The sequence below is a fragment of the Sapajus apella genome, unplaced genomic scaffold, assembly GCF_009761245.1.
Source record: "Sapajus apella isolate SASKATOON/1434 unplaced genomic scaffold, GSC_monkey_1.0 scaffold60, whole genome shotgun sequence".
Taxonomy (NCBI): Eukaryota; Metazoa; Chordata; class Mammalia; order Primates; family Cebidae; genus Sapajus; species Sapajus apella.
Genome location: NW_022437000.1, coordinates 8,380,790 through 8,398,107, shown reverse-complemented (window position 1 = coordinate 8,398,107; position 17,318 = coordinate 8,380,790). Strand labels below are relative to the sequence as shown.

Below are 17,318 nucleotides of genomic sequence, written 5' to 3'. Positions count from 1 at the left end.
GGTTTTCAGCCTTTATTTTATGGGATACCAAAATGCTCTAGGATCATTTTATACTTTCCCTGCCTCACCATCAGCCATTTCTTGAAGGTGCTTTGGTTCCTTTTTCTTAGAGAGTGCTATTTAGAAACCAAGAACTGGTGGCCGAGAGTATTCACTATACAGGGCATCGCTACCTCTAGGGTCTGTCAGTGGACAGAGCTAGGAAATAGATGCGTGCTTTCTAACCTATGCATACACTTATATCCATAATCATTTCTGCATGTATCATATATACGTATAAAAGTAAACCTGAGTTCATGTTGATGTCTCTGAATGTGATCTTAGGCTGCACTGTTTATTATAGCCGTCTCCTCCTTGCTTTACTATAGTTTCTCTGACAGTTAAAAAAAAAAAAAAGTTGAATCTCACTACTAGTTTTTTTTTAACCGATAGAAACTTAATGGGTCTTTGTAATAGTTTGAAAGAATAAAACTTATGTTTATGCAAACTCTGCCAGTCACCCTGGAGACTGACCTGTGATAGAGATCATAACCATCAGGTCATCTTTTCTCAGGACTTAATGTGTCTTGTTACTTTAAAGGTAGCATATAGGGCATAGCGTCCACTTCCTTTACCAAACACATTGCAATAGTACTACTATTTGGTGCTCAGAAATGGGGGTAAAATATGCTTATGCTTGATAGCTGGTTCACTGTTTAATGCCTGTGACATTGAGAAAGTTATTTAACTTCCCCAACGTGCAATGTCTTCACCTGTGAAATGGGTTTAGTATCAAATTCCTGTTAGAAGTTCTGGTAGAATTATCTTTAAACTTATCTAAAATATACAGCACAAAGCTTGGAAGATATTTAACATATATTTGACTCTACTTATAATTTTTGGAATTTTAATGCATAATAAAGTAATATCTTTCTTATTATACCTACTAGTTTTAATTAAAGTAAAGATTGAAATAACCAAAAATATTTTTAATTTAGAAATCTTTACTAATCATGTCTCAATTTCTCGCATGTTTCTTATATTTCTATACAGTAATAATCAATAGTAGTCATATTTATATCCCAAAGTCTTACAAGATGTGGTTACTTTGTTAATCATCAGAAAAAAAATTGTCATAGTTTATCATACACCTATTGAAAGTTACCTCTTGCACAGTATTTCCAAATGGTGGTGTTTTTTTAAAATTATATTCAAAGACTCATAGGCAGTATACAAGAATGGTTCAAAGAATTGCTGTATATCTTTTACAGAATCTTCAAACATTAATATTTTACTCCATTAAAAAATTTTTTCTCAGCTATTTTAGAGGCAGGCATAATGTTTCTTTGTAAGTACTCCAGTGAATATTTCCTAATACTGGACAATCTAGCATATTTTGTCCTGTTCATTTTTTTTTTTTTTTGGACAGGAATAACATTAAGTTCAGAGTCAGAAAAACTGCCTACTTGGATAATTACAATGGCCGTGACTATCATTTTGGGAAAACTACATTACCTCTCATAGGTAAAGTAAAATAGATAAAGATGAGTATTAAGTCTTCTTTCAGGGCTAAGACAGTAATAATACTGATCAGGTGATCATGATAGTGATAGTAATAAAAAAACAATGTTATAAGATAGTAGTAGTTGGTCAGTAAGATCATGAAAAGATCCATACAAATTATTACTGGGACAAAATAGTACTAGTTAATATCTATAGCTAATAGTGAATCAATGATCTTTTTGTACAGAAGAGCTTATTGTTTTTGATAATGCTGAAATAATGATAATGTTTGCTTTATATACAAACTAAATATCAAGTGTTTCTTTAAATGAGTCTTCCACACTTCAATTAGAATTTTTCCTGAGCCATCATATTTTAAAATCCTGCTTCAATTTCTCCTTTCCATTTTAGAGTTTTAACATTTTTGCCCAATATAATAAAAATCTTATGTAACTGTTGCTGATCCAGTGGCACTTTTTCTTTTTCAAAGTAGGATGCTAAAATATGAATTTGGATTGTGCTAAAAACTCAAGACTCTCTTATTTTCTAGAAGGCATTAGCATTCTTAAACAGGGTATGTATTAATCATGGCTTATTCTTTTTTCTTATGTCAAAGAGAGAGCAGTGTCTCATTTATAAAACAGGAGCTAAACGCACATACCAGACCTGACACTTGAGGAAGCTCAGCCTGTCCATTGGTTGAGAACAGTTAGCGGTGGGTAGTTTGGCATTTTTGACCCTGCCACCACCTCAGTTAGCATTTGGGGACAAAGGTGCTGCTCTTCATTTTATAAGAAATTTGCCAGATTTTAAAGGATGGAAAATTTTCTCTGTTCTTACACAGTGAGTCCAGGTAGAAAAATGTCACTTCTTAATTATAACTTACATTTTACAGGTATTGATCGACTTATGACCTATGCCACTTACAACCATTTGACTTTACGACCACAATCGCCAGCCACGATTGCTCTGTGTCTGGCAGCGCAAACATTGCCCAGCTGGGCATACGACAGTGAGGACCAGCTTCCGGCAGCACTACCATCTCCGCATGCACCATTTCAACTGTTATCCCAGACTCGGTACAGCAATTTGTGTTTTGTGTCTTGGATATTTTTCACCAAACCCCTCCCAATAAACTTCTTATACATTTCGAAGCAATGGACCCAAACATCGAATAATTTGCAAGGATTGAACGGATGGTGCACGATGTGTTGTGTCCGTATTGTGAAATTTATGAAGAAGAAAAGAAACATACAATTCAGACAAAGCTCACCATGTTTATGAAAAAACCAACTCGGGTAACCCCAACTGCTGCCTCAGATGACGACATCAACGATCCGCAGCCAAGCACCAGTGGTCAATAAAATGTTTCGTACATGTTTATATATTTTGATATGTTTTGCAATTGGGAAAATGTTTCCTATGGTATTTTTTACACCTGTATTTTGTATTTTTGTATGCACCTGTATTTTGTAATTTTGTATGTTTTGCGAGTATCAAACCAGTTGTACTGGTAATGCAGTGTTTTACTTAAACCTGACGAATGTAAAAATAAGAAACAAAATGGTGTAGAGATGATACAAATGGCATAAAATGAACAAAGAAAATTATGATATATAACAATAATGAAAGAAAATTATGATAAAATATGACTTAAAGATTTTTATAACATCATTTCACAGTACTGTACATATAGCCTACTCAGCTTACGACCAAATCATGTTACGACCGGTCTGTCAGAACCAATCGTGGTCGTAGTAGAGCACTAGCTGTATAGAGTTTCTTTGCTTCTTAATGCCAGACTCTCATCTTTTTGGATTACAAGCCACTTTTGATTCAGTATTTAATTCTAGGCCTTGGGGTTGTCATTGTAAGTCTCTCCGTTTTACTGAGGTGCTGAAATATTGTAGCATTTTTTATGGGACCTATAAAAATTGAAAATCTCTAAGCAGTGGTGGAGAAGGGACTTTAAAATATGCTTTAAGGAGAGATTTGTATTTCACGGAATTGTTCAGATTTCTAGGCTTCTGAAAGGTGTCATCAATATCATTAAGCAGTTAGTTAAGATTGAGACAGTCAATTCCAGAAACTTCTCAGAAGAAAAAAAAGATAAAAATAAGATTGGGACAGATCGTACATATATAATTAATCACATTAGAATTGCTAGAGGACTTTTGGGGAGATATACAAATATATATGATGTTCGTTTGCCTAAGGATATGATTTAGTCTTCATACATCGTTCTATTTATTTGAAAGGGGCCATGCTTGTCTATGGGGGCAGTGTTGTATAACAGAAAAAGCATGAAATTTGGGAAAAAGCGAATGAGGAAGCAGAATCCAGTTCATACTCTGGCTCCAAATTTCGAGGCTGAAGTAGTTTTATCACTACAAACGGTGGAATAGTAATACTAACTTGTGAAAATTAGCTTTAACAAATGCCAAAAATATAGTATATGATAGTGTGTCACTCTGGGTTCTCCAAGAAGTAGATGCCATGATGGGATTAGATATGGAAAAAATCAGGAGAAACGTCTGTGAAGGATAAAAGGAGAGGACTCAGTTGGGAACAGGCAGGAAAAGTCTTCAGATGATGATGCTTGTCAGGCAACTGTGAAGAAAAGAGGGAGAGCAGATTGGGAAGGAAGAATGTGTGACCATCGTGGAGTCCTGAGGAATTTTCACAGGCAAATGCGGAGTTTGCAAGCAAAGGCTGCCTGTTGAAAGGATCCCATATTGGGTAGATATGGGCAACACCAGTGCCACCACCATGGTCATTGCCTGGTAGTAACCCAGAGGAGTCGTGACATCAGCAAAAATGCAGCATACACCCAAGTGGCAATGGCTGAAGCTGGTCAGTGATGCTTCCCACAGCAGGCTGTCTTGACAGAGATTCGAGCAGCGAACTTCTCTCGCCATCAATGGTCAGGTCTCTGGCCATCAGTGGTCTCATATTGTAAGGTAGTATTGATCAGAAAGAAAATGTTGGATTTTTCAAAGGAAATTTTGATAGAGTTAATTAGGAATTTCATAATGTATTAAGTCAGCATATTAAAGAAGGGTATACTGGTCAACAAAGCAATATAGAGAAACAGATTAGGAGGAATATACTGCAGAATGTAGTTTAATAAGATGGACTTGGGGCTTACCTGTGAACTAAGCATGAATTTTCTCTTCATAATAATGGTTTTTATTATGAGAAAGATGGCTTGCAAATAATGCTATTGTAGCTAGAATGGAGAAAAATGTGTGACTAAACTGCTTCATTGAAGAGGAGGTGGCACCAGAGTTCACAAAATACACTTCAAATAATCTAAGTTGACCTACAAATATTATACCCCATTAATTATAGTGTAAGGACCTTATAAAAGTACAGACAGTCTCCAGTTGACAAGGGTTTGACTTATAATTTTTCAACTTTACAATGTTGCAAAGCAAAATGAATTTATTAAGTTCCTTGACTTAAGTTGATGGAGTTACTTTTGTCCAGATATAACTTATGATGAGGTTACATCTTAATAGAAGTGTCCTCATTGCAAGTCCAGCAGCATCTGCATATTTCTAATTCCTGCCTAATGCCAATTTTGTCATATATATCACTTTTACTTATGCTATAATCACACAATACATTATTAATATTATACATTTAAAATATTATTTTTCTTTGAGAGCAATTAAACATGATAAAATATTTTATTTTCCTTCATTTGCTCCATTTCAAATACCTTCATTTGTTTGTGTAGGTCTGAATTTCTGACAACTTGTATCATCTTTCTGCTTGAAGGACTTCCTTAACATTTCTTGGAGAGGTGTGCTGACAATGAATCCCCTCAGTTTTTTTTCTGCCTAAGAAAGTTTTTACTTCTTTTCATTTTGGGAAAATATTATTACTAGATATGGAAATCTTGGTTGACAGATCTGTTTTTTCAAACGTCATTCCATTGTCTTCCAGCTTGCATGTTTTCTGATGAGAAGTACGTCATAATTCTTATCCTGGTTTCTCTGTAGGAAAAGTGTTGTTTTCTCCTAGCTGTCTTCAGGAGTCTCTCTTTACCTTTGGTTCAGGGATTTGAATATGGTATGCTTAGCTGCGTGTGTGTGTATTGTATTGTTGTTGTTGTTTATCATGTTGGTCATGTCTGAGCTTCTGAATTCTGTGGTTTGTTTTCTGTCAGCAATAATAGAAAATTCTAAAATTCTCAGCCACTGTTTCTTTGAATATTTCTTCCAACCTGTTTTCCCTGTCATTTCCTGCTGGTGTTCAAATTATACGTAAGTTAGAATGTTTGATACTGTGCTACAGCACTTGAATGATGTGTTACATTCTTATCAATATACTTTTTTCTTTTGCATTTTAGTTTGGGTGACTTATGTTGACCTACTTTCAAGTGTACTTATTTCCTCAGCTGTGTCAAGTCTGCTAATAAGACTTGTACAGTTTCTGTTACTTCTAATATTTTCTTTTAACTGTTTTTGTAGTATCTTTCTCTGCTGCAAATTGCCTTCTGGTATTACATGTTATCTACGTTTTCTGTTAGAGTCTTTAACATATTAATTATTATTTTTTTGTATTTCCTGTCTGATAGTTCTAACATCTGCATCATAACTGATTTTTGTTATAATGATTACTTTGACTCTTCAATACTTTTTTTTTTTTTTGCTTTCTGGTATACCTTCCTCTTTTGTATTGAAAGGTAGATGTGTTGTATGTGACAAGAGATATTGAGGCAAGTATTTATTATATGCCTTCTGCTATACATTTAGTAAGGCATTTGTTTTAATTTTGTCAGGATTTGTGCTGACTTTGAAGTCTGCTGTTGCTCTAGTTATCAGAGTAGGAATTAGTTGTTGTTATGGGCATGGGAGACTTGCAATTTCTCTAGAGATATTTTGGAATTTTTCTCTCTGGTTGTCTTTGCATCTTTAATTTGTCTTTCTCCCTGGAGAGAGTTTTCCTTTCACAGTTCTCTAGGTGTTTTCCCTGTGATTGCTTACTTGAAGCTAGTTAGCATGGTTATGAGGTGAGGCAGAAGGAATGAGTGGGTTCATTATAATATTCTAATTAGCTTTGAGGCTTAGGGAAGCCCTTCAGTGTGTGACCTGCTCAAGATTTTCTGTGGCTCCAATAGGTGTAGTACTCTTATCCCACCCTTTTGTCCTCAGCCAGCTGCCACGTCCTCAAGCAATGCTTCTATCACTCCTCTTCTGCAGATCAACCTTTTCATCCTTACCAGAAAGAGGAGCGAATGAATCTCAGTGGCACCCCTTCCTCTGGCTTCTCCTGATTTATCAGGGTAAGTGTCCCAGAGGAAAGGCCTACAGGAGCAGTAGACCACTATGTCAGTGCCCCTCTCAGCTTCATACTCTGATGTTAGTTCATGTTCAGCCTTTAGCAATTGGTTAAAAGTTACTAGTTTAAATTTCCTTCCAGATTATATCTCATCCAGTGATGTCTGCCCCTAAGCAAATGCTTAGGTTTTATTTCTTTGTGCAAGCTTATGTGTCTCTTTGGAATTCAGGAGAATTGAATGTTCTGTGTTTTCAATTCCCTGGTAGAGTCAATAAAAGTCATTAATTTTCAGTTTGTCTTGCCTTTTTCCCTGTTGTAGAATGTGACATTCTTTTTAGATCTCAACATTTCTAAGACATCTTTTAGTTATTGAGGATATGGTGGGGTTTATTTTTAAAAGTTTTATTGTCCTTTTGATTACATAGGCAAATAGGGCTGCCTCTAAGGCATCCATAGTTCTGTCTTAATCAAAAGCCCAAATTTTTTTTGACAAACTTTTTGATTTTTTATTCCCAAATGGAATCCTAAACACTGAAAAATTATAATATAATTTTCAGGGTATATTTTAAAGCTAAAAGTAGCTTTAAGTTTTCCTGAAGGGTTTTTAATCACCAAGACTTGCAAATTCATCTTATAAAAGAAGTGCTGGAAATAATTAGATTCATTTTATTCGTTATTATGGTTCTATGGGAAGACTTGTCAAATCAGAAGAGATATTCAGCCTTATAGGAGAAAAATGTTATTACTATAAATATTTCATAAATGGTATGTTTTATAGCAAGTTCCTGAATATTTATCAGTATTCTCACTGTCTGTTATACATTTCTACATATTAAGAGTCATGTTGGACCTTTGCCTGGTATTAGGAGACAACAGTAGTATGTTTTCAGTCATAAATTTAGTTGTTATTTAAAATTCTTACTTGGCCACAGCCTTACTTATTTAATCTGAATCTAGCATCTAGGCCATATATTCTTAATTGCTGATGCACATCAAACTTATCCATGGAGTTTTATGAAAATATAGGTGGTAGATGCTACTGTAGACTTGCTAAATCTCTTAACATGATATTCTTGGAATATTTTGTATATGAAATGTCAGGAGTATTATAACCTATATATTTAAAATTTTCCTCAATAAAAAGTATGTTTATCTGTATTTATAAATCAGATGTAAAACTCACTACCTTTTTTGAAAACAGTCTTAACAATTACACCTCGAGATTGTGATAGTTAATATTAGGTATCAACTTGATTGCATAGAAGAATGCTGATATGGTTTGGCTGTGTCCCTACCCAAATCTCATCTTGAACTGTAGGTCCCATAATCTCCGCATGTCATGGGAGGGACCCAGTGGGAGGTAATTGCATCATGTGGGCGGTTACGCTCATTTTGTTCTTGTGATAGTGGGTGAGTTCTCACAAGATCTGATGGTTTTATAAGGGGCTTTTTACCATTTCACTCAACACTTCTCCCTGTGACCACCATGTAAACACAGATGTGTTTGCTTCCCCTTCTGCCATGATTATAAGTTTTCTGAGGCCTCCCAGGCCATGCTGAACTGTGAGTCAATCAAACCTCTTTCCTTTATGAATTACCCAGTCTTGGATATGTCTATTATCAGTGTGAGAACAGACTAATACAGATGCCTAGATGGCTGGTGAACCATTGTTTCTGGGTGTGTTTGTGAGGGTGTTGCCAGAAGAGATTGACATTTGAGTAGGTGGACTGGGAGAGGAACACCCACCCTCAATGTGGTGAGCACCATTTAATCGGCTGCCAGCATGGCTAGAACAAAGCAGGCCAAAGAATGTGGGATACGTTTGCTTGCTGAGTCTTCTGGCTCTCTTTCTTCTTCTCATGCCCAACACTTTCTTCCACTGCCTTGCCCTTGGACATCACATTCCAGGTTCTTTGGCCTTTATATCTGAGACTTGCACCAGAAGCTTCCCAGGGGCTCTTGGGCCTCTGGCAGTAGACTGGGGGCTGCTTGCTGGTTTTCAGGCTTTCAGACTTTACCAAGCCATGGTACTGGCTTCTCTTTCCCCAGTTTGCAGATAACCTATCCTGGAATGACTTTGTAATCATGTGAGCTTATTCTTCCTAATAAGCTCCCTTTCCAATATACACATATCCTATTGGTTTAGTCCCTCTGGAGAACCCTGACTAATGCAGAGACATTTTTGCCTTATTTTTTGAAATGACTTAATTATTTATGTCTGTCACATTGTTAGAAAACCGTTTCTTTTCAGAAACCAAAATATGACTCCCTGTAATCCCCGCTATTAGTTACTCCTACCATGTGACAGATCTTGTACCTATTTGAAAGTAGTGAACTTATACTTCTTGTATTCTTGTTCTACCCTTTTCATCCTATTAAATGAGATAATGAATAAAAAATAACTTTGCCTACCATGTGGCACTTACTCAGCAGTGTCTATAAAAGCATGCATCATCCGCAATTGTTAAGAGCATTTCAAATATGCTTATCCATTTTACTGCTTTTTAAACTTTTTCATTTTATTTCGCTTTTGAATTTTATTCCCCTTTCAAATTTAGAAGTCATTGTCAACTTTTTGCTTTTCCTAACCACATCACCTACTTTGTTAGCACTGGTTTAAAATAATTCTTACAAATATCTATTCTATACACACTCAAATGCCTAACCTTATATGACATTGCTATGAGGAATTTGACCCAAATGACATTTATTGTATATAATTTTTTGCTTGATATCACCATTATTTGTACAAGTACCTAACATAGACACAAACCCAGAGACACACACGTGTGTATGCATACACATCCATACACACACACACATACATGCTTTCATGGACATTAATTGTATTGTAACAATACTTACAAGTGCTTGAAAATTATTATTGAATTTATAGTACAATGTTATTGCATGCCTTTTCAACTAACAAGCATTGAAACACAACTTCTATCATTGAAGTCTGAAATTATTTTTGATAACAATAAAAATAATGTTCTTATATTGACAAATATAGAAATGAATCTAAAAGCCTATTGCTATGGTTAATATTAAGTGTCAACTCGATTGAATTGAAGGATGCAAAGTATTGTTCCCGAGTGTGTCTGTGAGGGTGTTACTGAAGGAGATGAACATTTGAGTCAGTAGAGTGGGAGAGGCAGACCCACCCTCAGTGTGGTTGCCACCATCCAATCAACTACCAGTGTGGCTAGAATAAAGCAGGCAGAGAAAGGTGGGAGAAGCCAACTTGCTGAGTCTTCTGACCTTCGTCTTTTTCCAGTGCTGCATGCTACCAGCCCTGGAACATCAGACTCCAGGTTCTTCAGGTTTTGGACTCTTGGACTTACACCAGTAGCTCTCAGGTCTTCAGCCACAGACCGAAGCCTGCACTGTCAGCTTCCCTACTTTTGAAGTTTTGGGACTCAGAGGGAGACACTACTGGTTTCCTTGCTCCTCAACTTGTAGATGGCCTATCGTGGGAGTTCAACTTGTGATTGTGTGAGTTAATTCTCCTTAATATACTCCCTTTCATGTATACATATATCCTATTAGTTCTGTCCTTCTAGAGAATCCTGACTAATAAACTTATTTTGAGCAATTTTGGGTTTACTATCAGGATCTGCTCGTCTGTGATGGGTTCAGTTTCTCCACATCTTCGCCAGCACTTATTGTATTGTTATATTAGATTGTTTGATAATACTCACACTAGTATGTACGAAGTGATGTCTTATGGTTTTGATTTACAGTTAACTAATAACTAATGAGATGTTTAGTATCTTTTCATGTGCCTATTGGCCATTCGTATTTTTTCTTTCGGAACTGCTTTAGTTTTAAACTAACAATTAAATGCAAAAAGGCACATTTATTTTGACATCAGTATTATCAAAATATGTCAAATGTATAGTGGAGACTAAGAAACATGAATAACTATATCTTCCAAAGTATTACAGAGTGGTATAAGGATTATTTTGTTGAAAATTTTATTGAGCTGGGTGTGGTGGCTCACGCTTGTAATCCAAGCACTTTGGAGGCCAAGGCGGGCAGATCACCTGAGGTCGGGAGTTCAAGAAAATTGTATTACAACAGTGTAAAGAATGATAATAGCATGCACATGAGTTCTACTTGTTTTTCTATTAAAAAAAACAAATAAAATGCAAATGTATAATAAATGCACAGATATTATAGAATGCCTGAACTTACATGAACCTGCTATGAGGAATTTGACCCACATGACATTTATTGTACATAATTTTTAGCTTTACCTCACCACCATTAATACAAGTACCTAATAACTGTAGTTCAGGTCTACCAGGAGTGAATTTATAATCAAAGTCCATTTTTTTTTTTGTATTTAGTCAAGGAGTGTTCACACCAATTAACTGTTCACACCACCAAAATGTTAACTTCTAAATGTTTTAATTTTTAAAAGTTTTCATTTGAACAGAAATGTCAAAGAGAATTCACTATCCACAGACAAATGGGTCTATCCTATAGGATTCTTGGATTATGAAAGTGGTGAGTAGTTAGAGAAGGAAGCAGTTGGTCACCAGGACCCGTGATGCGTCCAGAGGAGAGTCAGCTTTCAGGCAGTCGGCCTCCCTTGCTGTCCTAGCTCAGCCACCTGTTCACATTTTTGTGCTGATACTTACCACATTACATTGGCATGTGCTCTTATTACTGATAAATGATGCGTTCCCAGGATAGCCACTGGTTCTTACGTGCCTCTGAATCCTCAGTGCCTAGAACAAATCAGATATTTCCCTTTTAAGCTAGTTCAAAACAAAAGAGAATTGCTATAAACATAGTACATGTAAATCATATAAAATTATGACAAAGTTTCTCACTAGATCCTCATGGTATGATGAGAAAGTATACCATTTATAGCATGCATACCTGCCCCTCTCAACCCCACACATAGTATTAAACCCTGAATAAAATCCCTCAAACACTCCCCAGAGCTTTCTGAAGTAAGACAAATGACCTTTCTGCAAATTCTGTAGAATCAGAGCAGCGCCTGTTCCCTGGCCCCAGAGGACGTCTGCATTTGGGAGACTTCGCTGGCCTCTCCTGCTCTTTGGCTTCCAAGGGGACACTGCCAACTACTCACATCCTGGCTGGAGTCACTCGCCATGGAGCCCTCTCTGCTTCTGCATATACCATTTCCTCTGTCCCACTCCCTGCTTCATCGTGGCTCCCTCCCCTTCATGCTTCCTAATTCTGATTAAGCTTCCCTTCTTCCTGGTGGCTTCCCTTCCTCTCCTGCCATTGCACTTTCACGTTGTCCTGTAAATCTTGATTTAGTCTTCCTTTCCCACTCAGTACAATTATCTTTGAAAGCAGAGGCTGTGTTTTATTTGACTCTGTGTCACCAGCACTTATTTTAGTTTTTAGCAGCAATATTTGTAGAATTAATGAATTATTTATGAGTGAATAAAGGCAAGTAAGAAGTAAATTTGACTTAGAAATCTCTTGCTTCTGTGTCGAGGTGGATAATAATAAGATTAAGATAGATAAGTGGGCGTAGAAATGCTTTGAGAAGGAAAAACTGAACTCAGTTCAGACTATGTTGAACATGAGTCACTGGAGGTGGGCAAGGTGGCAGGCGGGATAGGGAGGCACATTTAAGCAGATAATAAATAACAGGAGTAACATTGAACAAATATTTGTTTAGAGCCTGCCAATTGCCAGGCACAACATTATGCAGTAAAATGGCAGTCACCTTGCCCAGAAGATTATGCCCTTAAGGCCTCCCTGAGGCAAGCAGTGGGTCAATGGCTAAAAGACAGGGGTGCTGCGAGCCAGGCTGCTTTAGAATGATCTCCAGAGCAAGCCAGTCCCCCGCACTTCCCTGGGAACACAGGAAAGCCAGTTCACAGATGAGGATAAACCCTGGCTTAGTTTTTCCCCAACCTAAACTGCTTCTCTTCTTCCATACCTCCTAAACATGGACTATTCTTCAAGGATCAACTTTTAGAGACGGGGCCGATGACAGTAGCTTTCAGTGTTGGACTTGATTGGGTGATAACTGAATTCTCAATACATGGGTGGTATTTTAACTAGGATCTGTGCCCAGCTGAACTCTTTGCTTCTAATGTCTGATTGTATCCATCCCATCGAGGGAAGTGCATCTGTCTTTTCTTTCCCTGTGGGGACCCACACCTCCTTAGATTTCTGGGCAGTTGATTGCCTTGTGACCTTAGATCTCTGTTAGGTTAAAATAGAAATTAAAAAAAAATTTTTTAGCAGTGGACATGAGCTTCCTTCAGCTCTTCTATATAATCCTGAGCTCAACTGAAACTGCTTTGGGGTTTAAAAAAATTTGCATATTTTTATTCATCAAAGGTATACACACATAGCTATTTTAAGAAGCCACTGTAAAAAGTTGCCTATCATTCAGGAGTTTATATGCTAAAGACATACACACATACACCATAAAATACATATACAATAAAACTCACAAACATGTTTGTTCAGAATAAGCTGAGCATTTACACAAATTTGATTTAATTTTAAAATACAAGAAGGGTTTTGAGATGTCGATAAACAGAGCCAAATTCTGTAAGATATTTGAGGAGATTTATTCTGAGCCAAGTATGAGTGACTATAGCCCATGACACAGCCCTCAGGAAGTCCCAAGAAACACATGCCCAAGGTGGTTGGAGTACAGCTTGGTTTTACGTATTTTAGGAAGGCATGAGACATCAATCAAATACATTTAAGAAATACACTGGTTTGGTTCAGAAAGATGGGACAACTCATTTGGGGGTTGGGGTGGGGAGGCGGGAGGGCAAGGGGCTTCCAGGCTATAGGTAAATTTAACCATTTATTTTCTGGTTGAGAATTGGTTGTTTGTCTAAAGACCTGGGATCCATAGAAAGGAAATGTTCAGGTTGAGATAAAAGATTGTAGATGCCAAAGTTCTTTTGAAGTCTTAAAATAGCTGCCCTTAGAGACAATAGATGACAAACGTTTCGTATTCAGATCTTTAAGAGGTGCTAGATTTTAGTTAATCCCTTCAGAACTGGGAGGGCCTGGAAAAAAAAGATCTAACTATGTTAATAGAGATTCTTTACAGGGGCAGATTTTCCTCCACAAAGGATGGCTTTGCAAGGCCATTTTAAGATATGACAGAGAAGCATGTTTTGGAGTAAAGCATTTTGATTTTCTTCTTTTTTAGGGGGGAGTGGTGGAGTCTTGCTCTGTCACCCAGGCTGGAGTGCAGCAGCATGATCTTGGCTCACTGCAGACTCCCTCTTTCAGGTTCAAGGGGATTCACCATGTTGCCCAGTCTGGTCTTGAACTCTTGAGCTCCAGCAATTTGCCTGCCTCAGCCTCCAAAGTGCTAGGATTACAGGCATGAGCCACCACGCCTGGCCCAATGTTTTGATTTTCTTGCTTGTTTCATAATGTTATGCCAGAGTAATATTAGAAAGTAAGTCACAATATATGGGATTAAATAAAACCCATCTGATGAGAATTTATGGTTTGTAGGGCATGACTCCTCAAACCATTTAGAGATAGGAATTTGGGCAAAATAAAAAAAATTAGAGATTAGTCTTCAGAGGTATTTGTGTATATCTCTATATTGTTATTTAAAGAAAGTAATTTAGGATTATGATAGCACTTCATTATGTGTAGCGTGATTCATATTTTCACATTTCTTATCTTTATTTTATTTTACAAAATTATTGTTTGCTTTTCATTACCTAAAGAAATAACAAAGGTTTGCTATTTGTTTATTGAGGCACATTGTGGGAATTCACTCAGGGAGGTGGCAAAAATATTAAGGGAAAAATAGTAGAGAAAGCTATAGAATATAGTCTCAAACCCTTTTGGAAGTCCTAAGGGTTTTTTCTATATTTCTTGGCTGAAGGCACCCTTGTCCTCTTAGTTAAATAAATTAGAGTAGAAAGAAAGGAATGTGGGAGTTTACCTAAATAACTTGTTTACTCATGTAGTCTTAAAATTAAACTTAGAGCCTGATGGCCCTCTTGGGGGGAGGTCAACTAGGGTGACTACCCTCTCCCTAGTGTTTGCTTAGGGCATCAGAATCTGGCCTTTAATCTTTCTCTACAAGTGTGTTGACTGAAAGCCTCTGTTATCAAATCTATACTGAATTAATGGGGAGAAGGTAAACTAGTCAGTGTAGTGTAGCAGTGATTTCTCTCTGTGAGTGGCTCACCACTCCTCGGCCCACTCAATCACTGGAAATTTGTGTCTGAGTGCATTTATTCTATTCATCTGTCTTGCAGCTGGGGTCTGTGGGATGGATCCTGGCAGGTGGTGACCCTGACAGCACAGGAAGTGAATTATGAAACTGATCGCATTCTCTTATAATTAACTTCCAATCCTTTGATACCAATCTTCCATTTACTACAATACTGAATTTCCTACTCAATTTTATATATCTAATTTTTTTTCTTTCCTTACATATGACATTCCTGCTCTCTTGGAAGAGCCTTATTTTCAACTATCATAGAATACATTTAATAATTATTTCCAAAGACAATATTTGCAATGTTCTCTTATACACTCATTCACATGAAAAAGAAGGAATAACTCGTCTAGATATCTTTATTCGCCCACTCTTTCATTAGTTTATGAGCTAATTAGATGAAAAGGAAATACATTATTTTCAATATGTAATATTCTTTCACATTTATGTTTTCAGTAAAACAGTAAATAATAATTTTGAGTTTTGAAAGTTGTATACTATCCCAACAATAAAACCTCCAATGTAACTCCAATACAGTAAAAAATTTGCTAGTAATGAGAGATGAAACTTAGGTGTTTTTCTTTCATTATAAACTTGGACAAATAATTAACTCTATAAAGACCAATTGCATCACCTATAAAATGCATGTAATATTATCTACATCAAAGGATTGATGTGAGAATAAAATGAAATACATGTAAAGGGGTCAAGCATCAGATATGAATCAACAATATCCACGTTGGTTTCTTCCTAATCGTGCTATGAGTCCATTACTGCCTCTAGAAATAATCTTAATGACATGTCAATAATACAAATATTAATATTATATAGACACAACTGATTATTAAAAATCAGAGATTTTATCACCATTACTCTAGATATTTAGTAGTAATGCTTTGGCTTTATATTTATGATCTTAATCATAAAAATAGTTATGAATGAACATAGAATAAAGGATATAGTCCCAGTAAAAATGCTTAAAAATGTAATAAACTGATAGATCAATGTTCTCTCTCTCTGTCCCTCTTTCCCTCCCTCCCTTCTCTCTCTTTCTGTCTCTGCTGTATTGGGTTCATTGAGTAGATGTTAGTAGATGCGTGTACTACTAGAGAGATCACTGTGTCTAATTCTTTTTTTTTTTTAAGCAAAGACTTAGATGGTTTATTTTAACTCTGCATTTATTTAGCACATTTACAAAAATAAGTTCACATGGAAACATTAGGAATAAAATTCACAAGTTTACAGGAAGAGAAGGAAGATTTAAAAAAAAATCTCTCTTCATTTAAAGGTCTTGGTAATTAGATTGTTTTTCTCATTTTATCTAGTTCCATTGCTGAATAGTTTTAATTAAAGTTTTATGAAATACAGATGATTTTTGGTAACTATAGTATGACTCTTGAATAAATTATCTTTTTAAACTAGTATATGTATTAATAACAGTTCATTTTGTTTTGCTCTTATAATTTGTATTATGATTTTAATATGCTTTTGATGACAAAAAAATTTTAAAATGGACGCTTATAACCTAATCACCCTTACACAAGCTTCATTAACATGTTTTTAATTACAGGAGCAAATATGCTCCTTTCACTGATTTGGTCTTATGTGGACATTTTGCCTATTTTAAAAAATATATGTTCTTAACCATCTGAGCATCTTAATTATCATTTCAAAAGTCATCATAACATCCCACATAGGATTAATTTCTTTCTGTGTTTCATATTACTGAACAATCATTTTGTTTCTGGTTTTAATTAAGTTGAAAATGTTGAAAAATCATCTTTCTGCATGTATTTATTTTTCATATTTGCTAATGCTGTTTTTGAATTAATTACATGATATGAGATTACTAATCAAATAGCATGAACATGATGATGTCTCTTAATGCCTGTGGTCTTAGCATTTAAAATTATTATGATGATTTTATAACATTATTTAGCAAAGTTTAAGACAAGAATCACCACAGATCTGCAAACATTAGGCATTTACATTTTTATAAATGCTTTGCCAATATGTCAAAAGTTTGCTTCAATTCAATTAAAATTTACATTTCCCTATTTAAGTTGTTTGAGAATTTTCCCATAAGTAGGTTTATGTATTTTTTATGTAAACTGTACCATCTCAAACTTTATGAATTAATCTTTTGAAACTATATTAGCATTTCTTATCCATTAAAAACATCTCCCTATGTACTTAACCTTCATTTATATTTGTGACATTCATATTTTCTTCCTAGTGTTTTTTTTTTTTCCCCTAGGGTTGTATATACCTGTTTCATGTGTGAACATTTAAAAAATGACATATCAAGTCTGTCTCTTTTCTCCCATAGAGGTC

General features: G+C 35.8%; 2 long non-coding RNA genes across 2 annotated transcripts in view; both read left to right on the top strand.

The window, feature by feature from the left end:
- LOC116528793 overlaps positions 1–17,318 on the top strand; it is a 171,257-nt gene that overhangs the window by 114,037 nt on the left and 39,902 nt on the right. The gene's annotated exons all lie outside the window — the stretch shown is intronic.
- On the top strand, positions 1,017–4,099 carry LOC116528795. Its single transcript, XR_004259204.1, has 2 exons — positions 1,017–2,377; positions 3,260–4,099. It is a non-coding gene; the product is annotated as an uncharacterized LOC116528795 (long non-coding RNA).